The following is an 18,823-nucleotide window of genomic DNA, read 5'->3' on the forward strand; positions in this document are numbered from 1 at the left end:
GCCAATGACCCCAGCAGACTGGAACGCCACTTAGGACCAGGCAAGAGAAAAACAAACAGGTGAGGTGCGTAAGTCGGCACAGGGACCTTGAAAAGGAGTTCTGTCGCTAAGGAGGATTTTTAAGAGCACTAGTTTAGAAAAGGAACACAGAACCTCTATGTAGGGCAGAGCCACGCCGAGGACAGCTCACAGGTCAAGTGAGGCGCCTTCTGAACAAAAACTGCGGAAGAGAATTAGCACGGAGAGAGGCGGTCGCCGGACAGACGCATCTTAATGTCACTGAACACTCTCCCCAGAGTACTCTCACCTCCTCGCCCGGCTCCTGCCAACTGGTAAACAGCCCGAGCTAATGCACGCACACACAGACGACAGAAAGCACACTGTGGAATAAAGTCCTCAGGTAATTAGCACAATGGCATAGACACAACCTCACAGATACAGAAATAGGGTGAGTGTAACGTTCTGTGAAACGAAAACCTACAAATCAATGTGTTCTTCCACACGAAATTCCGCTGCTAACGACAGCGGACTTGAGAGGACGTCTGCGGGTGAGGCTACTGCGTCTGGATGTGAGGGCACACACAGTAACAAACAGTGACAAATAAGAGCTTTTGTTTCAACTTAAGATACTGAACACAGAGTCAACCTGAAACATACACTGTCATACCTCCTCATGCTGCTGGAAGCCTCCTCTGCCCAAAAATGATGTCAAGTGACATTAAGACAGGCAGACGGATCTAAATTTCTGCCCCGAGACGAACAAGGAAGACGTTCTGCTACAGCAAACAAAACGAGGAAGGGAAAGGAAAAACGAAACACGAATAACGGTAATGACAACACAACACAGACCCAAGAGCATCTACCACATCTGGGTATCCCTCCTAAAAACTTCCGTAGCCAAACGCAGTGCTGGCATGAGAGCTCCCCAGGCGCTCTCTCCTTCAGCGCCAACCGCAACCCTAGAGGCCGTTCCTACCGCTCTCCTGCCCCACAAAGGAGGAACTGGGTCTGAGAAAGACCAACTCACTTGACCCTGATGGCACAGCTAATACCGTGGGCCAGAATTCCTACTGAAGCAATTTTGAAACAGGAGGCCACACTTTTCAATCACGAAGCAACACTGCCTCTTACTTACCCCGTTGTATAAAAATAAGACTGGGGGGGGGGGTGTGCCTGGTTGGCTCGCTGGTTTAAGCCTCTGCCTTCAGCTCAGGTCATGGTCTCAGGGTTCTGGGATCGAGCCCTGCATTGGGCTCTCTGCTCAGCGGGGAGTCTGCTTCCTCCTCTCTCTGCCTGCCTCTCTGCCCACTTGTGATCACTCTCTGTCAATAAATAAATAAAATCTTTTTTTTTTTTTAAGATTTTATTTATTTATTTGACAGAGAGTGATCACAAGTAGGCAGAGAGGCAGGCAGAGAGAGAGAGAGGAGGAAGCAGGCTCCCTGCTGAGCAGAGAGCCCGATGCGGGACTCGATCCCAGAGCCCTGAGATCATGACCTGAGCTGAAGGCAGCGGCTTAACCCACTGAGCCACCCAGGCGCCCAATAAATAAAATCTTTAAAAAAATAAATAGACTGTAAAACTCCCAGTTCTAGCATGACGGTACACTAAACATTCAGGAACCATCACCTTATATGACACATAATACAAAATAAACCTTCTCTTAAGTATACCACTGAGTTTATAAAAAGAAAGAAAACTCCAAGAAGAAAAGCCAGAAAACCAGGTGTACTGGGTGGCCCCAGAATGCCCAGCACTGCGGCCCCCACTACACGGGGGTGAGGGAGAAGTACACAACCATATTGCAGAGAGATCCCAAGGGAACCACACATCTAACTGTAAAAAGCCACTGTAAAACTTTCAGAGTAAAACACGGAATGTATGCATCAAACAAGAAAAAGTATAAAACTTAAAAAAAGATACACCCAACTCTACTTGAAAAGTTTTGAAATCTGTGACAGAAAACACTGTAAAACAAAATGAGAAAAAATGTAAAAAAATCTAAAAATGTAAAAAAAATTGTAAAAAAAATGAGAAACCATAACATCAACATATTTCTAAAATACATAATGTACGAAAAATCAGAATTCAGATTTTACAAAGAATTTCTGTGAGTCAGTGTGAAAAAGATAATTAGCTCATGGGAAAAAATATATACAAAATATATAAACAGGCAATTCAAAGAGAAAATCAGAATGACCATAAACGTAAGAAAACATGTCCATTCACTGAAATCAGGGTAATATATAAGCAATAAATATTTTGCATATTCCAGCTTCTAAAAGAAACAAGTCTGAATACACTGAGGAGGGAGGACATTCTGGAATTGGGACTGCAAACTGATATGCCATCTCAAAGATCAATTTGCCAGGCCAGGTAAACCAGAATCTCTGCATGGCCTATGACCAAGTAATCACCAGGTGTCCCAGCTAAAAATCTTCTTTATACGGCAGGAAACATGAACGAGGGTGTTCATGAAATACACATCTGTAACAGTGTTAAAATACAAACAACCTGATCATTTCCACGTAGGGGTTGGGACAGATTAGCCAGGCTAATGCGGACAGTGGAGTAGCACCGAAGAGCTGAAGCAAGGGAACGGTCATCCACAACTCTCAGTGAGTAGTTCTCTCTGCAAAGGCAGAAAGCGAGACGGAAAGGCTACGTCTGTAACTTTTAGTTCCTTCACATTTCTGGGCCTCCATTCAACTGAAAGAAAAACATTAAGACCTCCCTTGCTGTTCTGGGAATTAAATGTGGTTCACAGCCTCCACCAAGTGTGGCGTGCGTCCTCAAGTCAAGGAGGCCTTGAGACAGCCTGCTGCCAGGACACGTTCGCCTTTCCCAGGAGCTGTCCCCCAGTACAAGGACTGCCTAGGGAGGCAGGCTGAGGCACAACCACGGGTCTCCTCAGAATGGGTCCGAGCGTCCGGACAAGGGTTGTCTGCTTCTCAAGAGATGGAAGGAAGACCGGAAAGAGAGAGAACAGTCCACACGGGAGGAAAAAGCAAAAACAAACACCACAGTTCAGAATTTCCGAAGCTGGGACACAGATCAGTTCAAAGATAAACCTCACTCCACTGATACCTTTGAACTGTATTAAAAATGTAAAAATTACACATTCAATAAATAAATAAATGTAAACATTCCATGATATGGGATAACGACTTAGAGTAATTTTTTTTTAAGATTTTATTTATTTGAGAGATAGAGCAGAGTCCGAGAGAGACGGAGATGCAGACTCCCTGCCGAGCAGAAAGCCTAACGTGGGGCTCGATCCCAGGACCCTGAGTTCATGACCTGAGCAGAAGGTAGACATTGAACCAACCGAGCCACCCAGGCACCCCTCCAGTAAAATGTTTTAAAAAGGAATCAAAACTGTAATTTAGTCAAGGAAGACTTAAGCAAGTACGCCTAGGGGACAGAGGAGTTTTATTTCCGTTTAAGTCATCATGATCAGCCCTTCCCCTCCTCCCCCTCCCAATTCTAGGCAACGGGGAAAGAGCGATGAACAAAATAACATCCCCTATTTTCGGGAAATTACAATCCAGCAGGAAATACACAACACTGACAGGTGGTGGCAAGCAGGAAGAATGACACAGAGCAGAGGGACCAAAAGTCACTGTGGGTAGAAGTGGGAGGGAATACTTGAACAAAGCCCTAACTCCAGGCAAAGAGCATTCCAGCAGAGGAAAGAAGTACAAACGCCCCCAAGACAGCAGCCTGGCTGGCACGTCTGACGAGTAACAAGACCACGATGACTGCGGCAGAATGAGAAGCGGGGAAAAGGGCATCACACTGGGCTTTGTAGGCCAAGGTACATTCTGAATCATATAAAGCCATCGGAGAGTTCTGACCAGAAAAATGACATGATTTAACTTAAGGTTGAGAAGTATTATCTCTGTGTAGGAGACAGGTAAGAGGGCAAAGGAAAATGATGGGGGAAAAGAAGAAAAAAGATTAGGTAAGAGGTCACTGGAAGAGTATGGATGAGGTGAGGGTAGCGTAGGCTGGGCCAAGCATCAACAAGTAGTTAGATGATGGAAACAGTCCAAAGGCAGAGCTGCCAGAATTCGCTGAGAGATTCAGTAAGAGTCTGAGAGAAGGAAAGAAATCAAGAATGATGGCCAGGTCATGGGCAGACACAACAGATGAAAGCGACTAGCCGGAAGCCTGCAAGGCTGGGGAAGACTGTTAGAGCAGAGCAGAGTGGGCCAATGGGAAAGGAGAGCTCCGTTCTGGACCTGTTAACCTCGCGGCAATGACTGACCCTCGGGATATAAGCTCGGGCAATCCAGCACTTACACTCATGAGCAAAGGAAATCTGACCCAGCAAGCAACTGTGGAGAAGTACCGGAGTCAAACCCTGGGGTCTCCTTCACTCAGCAAAGGAAAGCAGGTCAGACCCAGAGGCCATGGGGACAAAGAGCTCACGGAGGATGTGTCAGATCAAGGTGTTATGAAATGACTGGACTTGGCCATGTGAAGGTCGGTGTGGACTTGGACAGGAGAGGTTTCAGTGAAGTCAAGAATTCAGCCTCTTAAGGGTAAGAAGCAATGAAAAAGTTGTAAAATTTAACGTATATGTTTAAAGTTCAACAATTCAAATTGATAGCAGAGTGCATACCCACGCTTCCCTGTTTCCAAAGAGCCAAAGCTCAGTGCAAGCACCCAAGTGTTCGACAATGTGCTGTGCTATCAACGACTGCCTCTTCAACCTTGGAAATAAAAACAGCTGTCTCATACTCACTACCTAATTCCTAGAGTAAATTCTTCATGCCCTCGGCTCTACGCAGATTCCCCCCTAGCAATTCTATCTTCCCAAACACTAGGGAAGAGAGGTCAGAAATTGCTAAAAAAAAACATTTCAGCATCGCGAGCCCTGGAGGTGCGGGAGTTTGGGGAACATTACTTGAACATCTGAGCACATAAAAGACTGGAAGCAAAAAGACCAATCACAAGTTTATGATGAGGAGGACTGATATTTTCGTACAGACCAACCTGAGGGAGAATGCTGGAGCTCTAAGACAAATCCTACCTGCAAACCCGCTACCCAAGCGCACTGACCGACCGCTACTGGACTCTCCGGAACCCCACGCACCTTCCTTTCCGTTCCTGCACCACCGCTCGTCACCTAGTCCGTTCCTCCACTCCTCTCCTCGAAGACTGGCCACCGAAACCAAATACAGTTTTTGCTTTGTGTTTTGGGCCGTTATTTACAGATAACGGGAGAGGCCTAAATGTCCATGTGCGTGACAGCACGACTGCAGGAATGAACGCCAGCCCGCGCCAGCACCTCCTCAGGAACAGTCACCCTGTGACCACCAGCCCAGACTCTGAAGCAGTACTGGATTCGGGCACAGGCAAGTCATCACCTCGACTGCCTGGTCTAGAAAATACAGACTCCAGATTCTATGACGACAGCCATAACATGTGCAGTTCAGTCCTGGTAAAGGAGAGGAAGGCAGAAGAGGACCCAGGAAGCAGCAGCTACCGGGAGATCAGTCAGGCCCTCCGTAATGCCCTCTTGCATGGGAATCTGTGACCAGGAGTAGCAGAGACGTTTGTTAGCATCTAAACGAGTGTGCACAGTGGGAAGCCAGTTAAGTAAGTGGGCCATGTCAGCTACAGTCAGTGTCCATTCACCCCTGTGGTCTCAGACCAGTCCCATACTTAATTATGGACCTTCTTTAACTGACAAAGAGAAAAGACTCTGTGGCCTACAATGCGCAAGTGATTTTGGCAAAGGGAGGATGGAGGCTCCCTGGGGAGGGGCGGTGGTGCAGGCAGGGGTGCTGCCCAGCAAGCAGCGGGTGAGGGGCGAGGTCACAGGTGTTACAGGTCCCAGAGGGGAAGGCTTGGCAAGTGAGGCTCCCTCCATCAACCCCCGCCCCATCTGGGCGGCAGCAAGACTTCTCTCCCCCATCAGCTTCTAGAGCCACTCAGTCCTGGGCTCCAGCACGCCCCCTCCTCCACCACTCCAGGCAGAGGGCGTTCTCCAGCCTGCTGTCCTGGGGCTGCGGCCTCTCACACAAGTCCTTGGCAGCAGCTCCTCTCTGGCGTGGCGGCCTCCCACCCACCCGCCACAATCACCCTTCGTCCCCTGCTGCCGCTCCTCCTCAGCTGTCTGCACAGAACCTTCTACCCGGACGTTCATAAGCACCCAAATTCAAACTAACTCCAACACAACCTGCTATTTCGCCACCCAAACCTAATCTACTATGTGTATATGTGTTTTTAAAATTCTGGTTCAGGGTCCTCCCATCTGTCCAGGTGGCCAAGCACAGACGTGGGCCTCGCCTGGACTTTCTTTGCTCTCAGACGCTCCTCTCGTCACTCTCCATGTCCCCGTGGCACGCCCTGAGCTTAGGCTCCGTCCTTCCTGTGAACTGAGCCGGCCTTAGTTCAGTTCAGGCCTTCATCCCACCGGAACAAGAGCCAAAGAGCCCGTAAGAGTCCAGCCTCCGAGCTGGCTCTCCCCACACTCCTCACACTCTGCTACCAGGAGGGTCTGCTGGAGGCAAACCTCAAACTAGTTTAGAGACAACGCTAAGTGTGCTGTGTTACAAAATTACATACGAACATATGTAAATTATATAATTATATATGTATGTCATGTATACATGGAAACTATATAACTTACAGTCCATTATTCAGTCCTTGATCCATATAAGTATGCTTAACCTCCCATCTAGAAACTACCCCATGTGAGAAAACACAGGCTTCTAACCAGAGAAGTGCATCTGCATGATCTAAGAAGGTCCACTACACGGCCCCCTAAGCCTGCCATTTCATCTGAAAATCCTCCTTCTGGTTTGAGAACGGCAAATATTTGCTCAACAGATGTTAGGTAGAATTGTTAGTAACAATCAAGGAATTATTTCTAGAAAACCGTTGAAATTCAAACATTACCTAGGGGGAAATTGCTGGTTAATATATAAACAAAACTTTACGAAATTAAATTAAGTGAGCCCCAAATGGAATGAGAACAAACAAGTTTCATTTGTTGTTGACTCTGAAGCATGGACCAGAAATGGGCTGAGACGACACCAAAGCCAACTCGAGGAGGACGGCAGGAAGCAGCAGCAGACCACGGGGAAGGACAACACCCAGGCTGTCCCAAGAACAAGAGGGTCTGAAAGCTCCCAGTCGTCCTGGTTAGAACATGCGGTATGGCCTGCACCACACGGGCTGCAAAACATACAATCAGCCGTGTCAAAGATGAGATGTAACAGCTTCAGAACATCAAGAAGAGAACCAATACACTCATGTCTACAATATACACACATCTATACACACGTGCACATGACATACATGACACAGAAAGGGGTTCCTTCTATCGCGCTTGTGATTCTTTCTGAAAATCAAGCTCTAAATTATCCTACTTATTTATTTTTTTTTAAGATTTTATTTTTAAGTAAGCTCCCCACCCAACATGGGTACGAACTCACAACATGGAGATCAAGAGTCACATGCTTTTCTGACCAAGCCAGCCAAATGCTCCTAAATTATCCTAGTTATAAATTATTTTCCTACAAAATTTCCAAACACTGCTTTCATCGCAGTGATCTTAGATTCTTGAGTTCTACGAGCACCATCGTTCGGGGTGTGAGGCTGAATGGCCGGGCTCCAGCCACTGCTCGTCAGCCCACTCCTGCACCCCCATGAGCAAGTCTTTTCCTCTCCTGGGCTTGGTCTCTTCACCCAAAACTGAGAACTGCAGAAGTGCCCACCTCGTGGGACTGCCACAGAAAGTCAAGACAACGCACACAAAGCATCTATGACCAAACAGACTGTTCTAACTTAGCTGGGTAATAAAATACAGGTAAGAGATCTTGACGAATAAAGGAATCTGTAAATGACTCCTTTGCAGACGAACAAAGCTTCCGCTTCCTCAAGAGAAGAGTGGAGCACCTGCCGCCAGTGACTGCTGGGAGGAGGAGACAGGCCACGCAAAGCGTTCCGGCTCCGGTCAGGTGTGGGCGCGGCACACTCACTCACTGTGAAGTACTACAGCTGTCCGAGCGGCCTAGGCAGCTGACAGCTGCACTCCTGACAGACCTATGGCTGGTCAAGAAACAGGACACAGTACTGACTAGCCATGCAAATAATTAATAAACACGTATAACCAAGCATACACGCATGCGCCAAACATTTCCCAAGTACTCTAAAACATGCATGTTACTTTCATAATAAAAAGACACTCACCATATCATCTCACCGCAGTAAAGCATACGCATAAACTCCTATGTCTAACTACATTTTCAAGACTATGCTTTAAAAATAAACCATCAAATAATATCATAAGTGTTTCCTAATGCTTTTCCAGATCCGCTGGTCTTAATTATACTGTCCTTGATATTCCCAAAGTAATAATTTCCTGAAGGTAATAAAAAAAAATTTTTTTTTAAACTGAAATCAGCAAATTTGGAACAAAAACACGTTAACTCTACTAAGAACTCAACGAGGCCACCTATGCCAAACTTGAATTAAAAACACATTTTTAAATAGCTGAGGCCCTAAACGTGAAATGTGGAAACACTGTCCATGGTACTCCTGGCCGGCTCCTCCTCTTGAAAAAGCAGAAGCCCAGTTGGTCTACAGAGCAATCACTTAGGAACTGGCTTCTGCAGCAATACGACCTCTTACCTGTATTTTATTCCCTGGTAAGTTAAAAGAACATGTTTACTAACGCATTTCATCGAGTGGTTAAAAATAGCGTATCATCAAAATGACTTAGTAATGCTATCTATAATAAGGAAAGGGTCACCAAACACTTGAAATGAATTTACACCTCACCACAAATAACACAATATATTTGTCGCGAAACAAGTTGCCACTGAATAAATAAATTCACCTTAAACATAAATTCAGTATTCTAATATTTTGTTTTTACCACATGCATTTTTAGAAGCACTATATTTACATATTACTTTAAAGTACTAAAACTCCATATTGTGTATGGATTTTAGAAAATAAGTATTACCTGTCTGTGCGTTACCTCATGAAATACACTAAAACTGAGGGAAAATACAACTAAAAACAGTTGCGAAAAGACCTCCTCACACAGTCACAGCTGGCCGGATCAGAGTTTGCACGTGGGACGGATGGAGAGCACAACAAGGCAGACCAGCTCCAGGAGCCGGGAGCCTGCATCAAACAACACATCCACCCCCCATAAAACTTGGGACTCCATTCGCTGGCATTGTTCTCTGCACTAGGAAGGGCTCCACAAGGAGGAGTGGCCGAAGTCTTATCCTGAATGAATTAGAGTAATAAGACTCATGGGTCACCACGTTAGTGAGGCTGCGGGACAGCATTCCTCCGTAACAAAAGTGTAAATGCTTGCCTCTTGTTACTGAGAAGTAAAAGTTAAAATAGATGCTTATACAGGAAATAACCATATACGTAATACATGAAAAATTAATACACGTTGAAATCTGCCCTTCTAACATAGTGAGCCCTGTGCTCCCATTTTAAGTGATATGCATGTTAATTTTACAACCAAAGTTGGAAAATAACATGAATATAGGCTTTAACAATACAAACCAAAATTCCTAAAACACCCCTACATACCCTCGGCCAGCAGCTCACACGTACCAGGCACCAACGCCTGGGGATCCCCCCAGAGCTTCCACAGACAGCCGGGAAGAGAGGACCCGCGGACCCTGCGCGCACAGCACGAGCCCCGCAACGCTCTGCTGTCCGCGCTGCTCTCGCGCCACCATTTATGCGGACGTTCTGAAGGCCTGCTGGAGCTTGTGACTCGTCAGCACAAATCAAGGCAGCAGCAAACCATCCTCAGAATCAATGAAGTTTTCAGTGCCCTGAATCCACACTTACAAACAGGGGTGCAGTTTCACTTAAGAGTGTCTTTGAGAGAACAGAAAAAAGTGATTAATTTTCATGGAGTCTGAGTCTCGGGGGCATGTTTGCTCAATAATCCATGTGCCACACTGGGGAAAATGTCCACACGGGCTGCGCGCCACTTTGATGGTTCTCTCAAGGAAGAGCACTGGGAAGTGCCCACTGCTCCCGAGCACCACTTCCACCAGACAGATGACCATCGAGCTGCCCTCACTGGGCTGAAGGATCCCCCTCCCTCCCACAGGAACAGAGATGTTACAAAAACCTAAGATTTTTCTGATCAGCAGTAATATTAACAGAGTATTCTGATACTGTTTACAGAAATGTCCCACATTGGGATTATCCACGTAAGTCACTGGACCAGTATTTTCTACATGGTCAACACTTGATGGCGGAATCCACGCCTGAGTAAAAGTCCATTCAAAGAACGAGACAGTGAACTCTAATGTAACAGAACATAAAAAACATATAAAAGAATCTTGCAAAGAATTACTAGCAGAAATGAAAATACTTAGGCTCAAACCAAAAACCTTCATATAACCAATTCTTTTATTACCAATGTCTTAAAAATAATCAGCCCCTAGGAAGCGCCTGGGGGGCTCAGTGGGTTAAAGCCTCTGCCTTCAGCTCAGGTCATGATCCCGGGGTCCAGGGATGGAGCCCCAAGTCCAGCTCTCTGCTCAGCAGGGAGCCTGCTTCCTCCTCTCTCTCTGCCTGCCTCTCTACCTGCTTGTGATCTCTCTCTGTCAAATAAATAAATAAAATTTAAATGATAATAATAATCACCCCCTAAATCACCCCAAGTTTTTGCCAATACAAAAATTCATTAACATGAAATGTAATCTAACTTAAAAACTCATTAGAGAGTTCATGTAAAATCATGGTATATTGTAAACTTGTGTACAATCATGCTATATTTTACAAGCATTGGTCTAGAGGTCTGAGGCACTCAAAAATTTACTCAGATAGTAATACCAATATCCACGAAAAGATAACATATTTGAAAGACATCTTCCCAATGCATAGGCTTTATACTAAACATGTATGCAGAAGTTATCCATTTTAAGAATACAATGGTTTTTAAATATTTGTGTCCAACAGTGTGTGTATTTGTTTCAAGACTTTATTTATTTGAGAGAGACTGCGGGGGGGCAGAGGGACAGAGACAAGCAGATTCTAGATCCAGGGCAGAGCCCAGTGCAGGGCTTGATCCCACGACCCTGAGATCAGGACCTGAGCTGAAATCAAGAGTCGGATGCTTCACTGACTGAGCCTACCGGGCGCCCCAACACTGTGTGTATTTTTGCTCCTAGTTCATTTCTGCACCCAAACATATGGAACTTAGTTCAAAGCAACAGGAAAAAATGGACAATCTGAAGTTTAAGCACCAAAACGCCATGACTGTTAGCAGTGGCACACAAAGAAGTTGTAAAATGGAAATCGTGTTGCTTCTCTTATAAAAATCAGGAAATAAAAAGAATAAGTAGGTCACAACGGAAAGCGCCACTCTTAGCTAACAAGAGTAAAGAGAAAGTACATTCTTGCAAGGAACAACAATTTAAATTTACAAAAGGCAAAAGTCTAATTTTCCTTTAGCAAAACGTATATGAAACCAAGCAACAGAGAGCGATAAGCTGTAATTCTGAATATAACAAGCTCACTGAACTGCTCTTAGGATCATTTCTTCATGGGTCTTAATTTTAGGAGTAAAACTCTCTTCTACTACAAAACAACAGTGGAACTCTCAGATGAAGTTCCAGAAAACAAGGCAAGCCTTCTTTATCTGAAAATCCTGTCACACTGTTTTACTACAGCCAGTGGCAGAGCCAGACTCAACAGCGGTCTGTCCTCTCGCAGTGTGCTTCTGGGCAGTGTGCTTCTGGGCTACCCAAATGGAAGACCGTTTTAAAAACGCCAAGAAAATACCTGACATTCTGTGAAAATGGTCTCGTCCACTCTACCTAGGTCACCTGGGCACTGGTGCCAGGAGTAAACCAAAGAAAGTTTGAGACTTCAGAAACTATTTATGCGAGTTCATCTTGTTTGCACCTGGGGTTAATGGAGACAATCCCCGTTTATTCCTCTTGCCTGGTAGAATTATTACTCACATGTTTTCCTTATGGTAACTGTAATGCAGACGCAACATTTAAAAAGCGACTCTCAACAAAATGAGTACAAAAGGATCATACCTCAAAATAATAAAGGCCACATATGACAAACCCACAACTAATGCCATACTTAACTGTGAAAAGCTAGAAGTTTCTCCTCCAAGATCAGGAATAAGATAAGGATACTCTCTCTTGCCACTTTTTTCAGAAAGTGTTTTTTTTTTTTTTTAATCTGAGGAATAAAGGGAGAGAGAGAGGGTGAGCACAAGCAGAGGGTCAGAGGGAGAAGGAGAAGCAGAATCCCCACTGATCAGGGAGCCCAATGTGGGGCTCGATCCCAGGACCCTGAGATCATGCCCTGAGCCAAAAGCAGACCCTTTACTGACTGAGCCACCCAGGCGCCCCTCTTTTACTCAACGTACTATTGGAACCCTGTTGAAATAAAACATCAGCAAAGTTGCAGGATACAAAACTAAGACTTAGGATTCTGTCGTGTTTCTATGTACTAATAATGAACTTCAGGGAGATTAAGAAAGCAATCCCATGCACAGCTGCATCAGAAAGCACAAAATACCAAGGCATAAACTTAACCAAGACAGTGAAAGACCTACACACTGAAAACCACAGACACTGATGAAAGAACCGGGAAACGACAAAAACGAATGAGGAGACATACCATGTTCATCAACTGCAAGAATACTTTCCCAACCCATGTGAAGACGTGTCAGAACGTCCGTACCACCCAAAGCCATCTGCAGATTCAATGCCATTCTTGTCAAAACACCAATGGCATTCTTCACAAAACTGAACAAATAATTGTTAAATTTGTATGGAACCACAAAGGACTAATTTCGGGAGGAATAAAAACGGAGGTATAAAGCTCCCTGGCTGCAAACTGTACCTACAAAGATTCAGTAACCAACACCGTGTGGTCCTGCCACCAAACCAGTCACACACATCAATGCAACAAAACCGCGAATCCAGAAATAAACCCTCATTCATATGGTGAACTAACCTTCAACAAAGGAAGCAAGAATATACAGTGCAGAAAAGACCACCTCTTCAGTAACCGGTGTTGGGAAAACTGGACAACTATGTAGAAAAAAAATGAAATGGGACCACTTCCGTATATCGTATACAAAAAATGAACTCAAATGGGTTAATAAAGACTCATATGTAAATGGGTAGCTGTAAAACTCCTAGAAGAAAACTCGGGCAGTAAGCTCTTGGGACAGCAGTCTGAGCAGTCTTTTTGGGTCTGTCTCCTCATACAAAAGCAACAAAAGCAAAAATGAATGAATAAAACTACATCAAATTAAAAAGCTTCTACAGAGCAAAGGAAACCATGAAAAATATGAAAAGGCGATGTATGCAATGAAAGAAAATATTTGCAAACCACATACCACATATATCCAAACAGACAAAAGCATTTACACAAAGCAAGAGAAAAAAAAAGGGGACAGATATTGTGAACTGACATTTCTCCAAAGAAGACATCCAGACGGCCGATAAGCACATGAAAAGATGCTCAACATCACTAGCCATCAGGGAATGCAAATCAAACCCACAAGAAGATACCACCTCATACCTGTTAGAGCAGCTACCATTAAAAAGACAAGAAATAACAAGTGTTGGGTAGGATGTGGAGAAAAGGGACCCCTCAGGCACTAGAGGTGGGAATGAAAAATAGTACGGAGGTTCCTCAAGAAATTAAAAATGGAACTACCCTATGTTCCAGCAAGTGCACTTCTGGTGTTTACCCAAAGAAAATGAAACCGTCTATAAAGGTGCAGGCACCACTCTGTTCACGCAGCGTGACTTACAACAGCCAAGATACGGAAGCAACTTAAGTGGTCATCAACAGGTCAATGAATAAAGGGCGGCACACATACATAATGGAGTACTACTCAGCCGTTAAAAAAAAAAAAAGTGAAATCATGATGTTTACAATGACACGGATGGACCCAGAGAGTATTATGCTAACTGAAGTAACTCAAAGAAAAGCAAATACCATATGATTTCACTTGTGTGAAATCCAGAAAGCCTAACAAACATGACCAATAATCACAACAAAACTAGGAACAGACTCACAGATGCATCATCTGGTCCTTGCTGGAGGAGGGAGGGGGTGGAAGACGGATGGGAGACGGGGGTAAAAGCTCTAACTTCCAGTTCTAAAATAAGACTTGGAGATATAATGTACAACACAGGCAATTTAGTTACTGCATCGAACAACCTGGGATGGTGACAGACGGTAGCTAGCTAGCTCTATGGTGGAGACCGCATCCTAACGTACATAAATGCACACGGACGTTGCATTACTCTGTTGTACACCAAAACCAGTTAATGCCGTACGGCAGCTGCACTTCAGTCTCTCTCTCTCTCACACACACAGAGCAAACCATGTCGTGTGTGATCAACCTAAAAACGTGGCAATACAAACAAGTGCAACAAATGCTCACCTCATTTTCTATAAGCCACACAATTTAATTTCCTTTAACACCAAAAATTTCTTTGAGTAAAAATATAGAAATTCTGGCTACTTTCCAGTCATAGTAAGCTATTCAATTTCAGTTCCTCTAAATAAATTCATTCATGACACACGCTTGTAAACTTGCCAGCATGAAACTTCAAATTATCCTTATCTTTTGCAATCAACATAAATCAGGAAGATGCTTTCCTGGTTTACCTACACAGCACTATTACATGTGCTTACTTTCACCTTATAAAATACACTCATTTTCTAAGTTAAATCATAACACAATTTTGGTCAATCACATGTACCAAAATGGTGAGTGAAGTTTTACATGTTTGATTCCAGAACCAAACCTCAAGCAGATGACCTGAGACAGGCGAACAAAACCCTCTCGCCAGCTCTCTGCTTGTTCTATTTGGTCCTGAAATGCAACTAGAAATGTTAAGAAAACCTTCTGCTCATTCATAAAAATGGTCCAGCTTTGACAACATGCCCACATCTGCCACCAGCTCACACACACGGGGACACTCACTAGAAGCCCTCCATGGATCCGCAGGCCCTACCAGCCCGTCAGTGCCAGCTAACAGAGAGGACACACCCAAAACTGGTGAAAGGGTCTGTGAGATTTGGCAAAGTGTTTAATATCCAACTCACAAGTAGATGCAGGTCGAACAAACTGCCGTGTCTCTCCTGGGCATCTTCAAGGGGAATGGGTACATCCTAAATACAATCAGCCAGAAGAACAACAGAAACAGCAAACTTCTGAACAAAATGAACAGAATTTACCCAGCCTGGAAATATTTTCAATTAAGAGATCTGTTTAATTTTATGCTCTACTAGCAGTACTCACACCCATTTCATTTATAATAAAGGAAAGCAGATTCACATCAAAATAATTGCTATCATTATTTATTAGCATTTTCTGACATTACACCTAAGTTCAAGTCTGGTAAAACTGCTTATAAACAAATTAACCTATGCCACCAGAATGAGCAACTCCAGTAACAATGCCTTACGCACTACAACTGCTCAATTAAATCCTTAATGGCATAAACCGAAACCTCCTTTCAGAAGCTTCCCACCAATTTGGCACATACCAATCTGATCTTCTGTGACTCACTTTTTCAAGAATATGAAAGAGATACTTCTACTACCATGCTATGAACCACGACCCAAATTTTACAATTCTAGAAAAGCCTAGTTACAACAGTTACATTCCATTAAGTCTGTTAGCTGCAAAAATTAAAGTTAGTTTTCACTGGCAGAAGGAGAGCAAACTGAAGCTTGTCTAGATGCAATTTCAACCTAAGATGTTCAACAGTGTTGGACAAGGGTTCACCGCAGACTGACAGGCTCACACCCATACAAACAAATCTTAACCAGTTCTTACAGGAAACAAAGATTAAAAGGAAAAAGTCACAACCACCACTGAGTTTCAAATTAAAAAAAAAAAAAAAAAGACAGATGCCTATAAATGCTAGAAACACATCACTGGCATCTGCCTGTATCATTATACGTTAGTCACCAGAGAGATCTTCTGAAGCACCCGTGCTCAGTAACACAACTGCTGTTTTCCAAACAGTTTCAGATGTAGTTAAGTCTTATGGTAAAGCATAGTCACAACCTAAGCACTAGTCTGGAACACAGACTTAGCTATAAATTATGCAACTTCTTACTGCTTCACACCAAGACTTCCTACTCCGCCTCTGCTGACAAACCCGAAGTTGTTTCTTACACACACCTCTGGGTAACACGAATCACATCACTTCTGAAGATTGCTCAGAATATTAAAAACATAATACATTCACCTTTAATAAACAAATGTAAATGTACGTACAAATTCTAGGTCCTATTTTCCCATCAATACAAAAAGAAGATAATGAACTCAAATTACTTCTAAAAAACTGACTTTAAGGACTATCTCCTAAAGCAAACGGGCCAACTACTTGAACAGTTTCAGCATTTAGGTGTAACCTTCATGCAAAAGAGTAACACACGAAAATAAAAATCTCTAATAGCCTAACGGATCATCTCACCACATTTTTGTATGTATGTATCCCACCTTTTGTCAAGAATAAAGGTATATGGGGGTGGCTGGGCAGCTCAGTAGTCAGTTAAGCTTCTAGCTTAGGCTGGGGTCCTGATCCTCAGGGGTCCTGAGACAGAGCCCCCCATCAGGCTGCCTGCTCAGCAGGGAGTCTGCCTCTCCCTCTCCCTCTCCCCCCGCTTATGTGAGCGCGTGCTAAATAAAATATTAAAAAAGAAGAAGAACAAAGAAGTTATACAGAAAGAAAATCGTATCTAACACTTTTTTGGCAAAATATTTATTAACACCTACCACAATGAAAGACATAACAATGCTTAAAAAAATAAGATTCTAAGCTCTCACTTTCATGTAGTCAGCGAGGGAAACAGAAACCAATGGCTATAATAACAAGACTGGGATAAGTTAAACAACAGAACTCCAAAAACCAAGAGGGAGACCTTTGGGTAACCAGAGAAGCCTTCTTCTGGCGAAGTAATGGGAAGTAAAGATTAGCAACAAGCACTATGCCGTAATAAATAATCAGAAGTCCCTAAAAGAAATAAAGACTTAGCATTAAGAAAACAACAGGACTAAAGAGCTTTAAGCAGCTTTTATTAGGAGCTATAGTTTTCCACAGTAATCAAGATCTTAATTCAACTTCACAACAATCTCCTAGTGATAAAATATCAACAGTAAGTTTAAATCAAATCTCACTTTACAATTCCTAAAGAATCTAGGACCCAAATGAGGAAAGAGCTGAAAAATACTCAGTTACAAAATATAACTTATTTTTCTTTGGAAGCCCTCCTTTTAACATATAAATGTGACTATGAAGGAAAAAATTAAACATAATCAGGTTGATTAGAACATATTCTAATTTTCTTAAGAAGTAAATACAATCCCCAAAGCCAAAGTTTATCATCTTACTGAACACAGAAACCACAGAATTATCAGTGGTTATCAAGACTGCCTGAAACCACGAAACACAGATGATTTAACAGTAATAAAACATTTTTTTTTAAGATTTTATTTATTTATTTGTCAGAGAGAGAGGAGCGAGAGCGAGCACAGGCAGACAGAGTGGAAGGCAGAGTCAGAGGGAGAAGCAGGCTCTCTGCGGAGCAAGGAGCCTGATGCGGGACTCGATCCCAGGACGCTGGGATCATGACCTGAGCTGAAGGCAGAGGCTTAACCAACGGAGCCACCCAGGCGTCCCAACAGTAATAAAATTTGATGATAGATCACGATTCCTGTATCCTCCCCCCCAAAAGCAAACGAAAAAGAAGTCACAGCTATACTCTCATATACATACATAAAAAGATTATCCATATATTTAAAAATAAGGCTTAAATTATACTCCTACAAATCAAATTCGGTAGTGAACTTGTCTAACATCTATAGAAAATAATAAAGGCCTGTATCTCACTTACATTCTTATAGAAAGCTAAGAAAAGCGATCTGCGATGCCCCAATAAAGTAAAATCCATCGTCAGACGGTCCGCACTCTCGATGAGGCCAAGCGCGACCGAGAACCCGCAGCCCGGCCTGCAGAGCTCCTGCTATGAAAGCTGCCCGCATCGGAATGAAAAGTACGACCTGTTCGACGTGGAGCTCAGCCTGCAAGAGCAAAGGCTCCGAGCACGGAGCATTAAGTGTGCACTCGTTTCTATGAAAACTAATGTAAGGAACATCAGACATTAAAAAAACCAACAAAACACGAAACAGTCGATTTCTTTACGCAAAGCTTTCCCGTGTATTTGCGGAGAATCACGTCTCAGGGGAGACCGAGGGTCAAACTCCTGAACCGAAGTCAGGACCCTTTTCAAAACCAGCGCTTCCGACCCGCTTTGCGCCGAGCCCCGGGCGCGGCAACTTCTCACCCGCAGGCCGGCGACGCGGCACGCGGCAGTGCAGACGACGCGCCGGTTCAATGCCTACCGGCACCGCCAGGAGCACAGAGCACAGGTTCGGCGGAGCGCTTCAACGTGCGGCTTTCCGAGACCAACTGACCATAACGCGTCCGACTCCCACGGTCTTAAGTGCCCGCTCCGTCCGAAGTCCCGGAGCAAACGGGACGGTCCGCTACCAAGTGGAAACACTCCTTTTCCGCGCCAGGCGGGGGGCATTCTCCGAAAGCACGTGGAGATGCAGTCCCTGAAGCGGACCAAGCACGCAGCCGGCACCGCTGACCGCCTCCGACGTCCCCCTCCGCCGCCGACGACGAGGAACCCGCGGCCGGCACTGGAAGACGACGGCGCGCCCGCCCAGGACCGCGAACACGCCCGGAACGGCGAGGCGCGCTGGGCTCCGCGGCCACGACCCGCTCCCCGGAGACGCCGGGCGGCG

The 18,823-nt window shown here is 44.3% G+C and overlaps 1 protein-coding gene across 25 annotated transcripts in view; it reads right to left on the reverse strand.

The window, feature by feature from the left end:
- The window catches only part of AFDN (afadin, adherens junction formation factor), a 127,279-nt gene that overhangs the window by 106,513 nt on the left and 1,943 nt on the right, over nucleotides 1-18,823 (reverse strand). The gene's annotated exons all lie outside the window — the stretch shown is intronic.

The sequence above is a fragment of the Mustela nivalis genome, assembly GCF_964662115.1.
Source record: "Mustela nivalis genome assembly, chromosome: 5".
NCBI lineage: Eukaryota > Metazoa > Chordata > Mammalia > Carnivora > Mustelidae > Mustela > Mustela nivalis.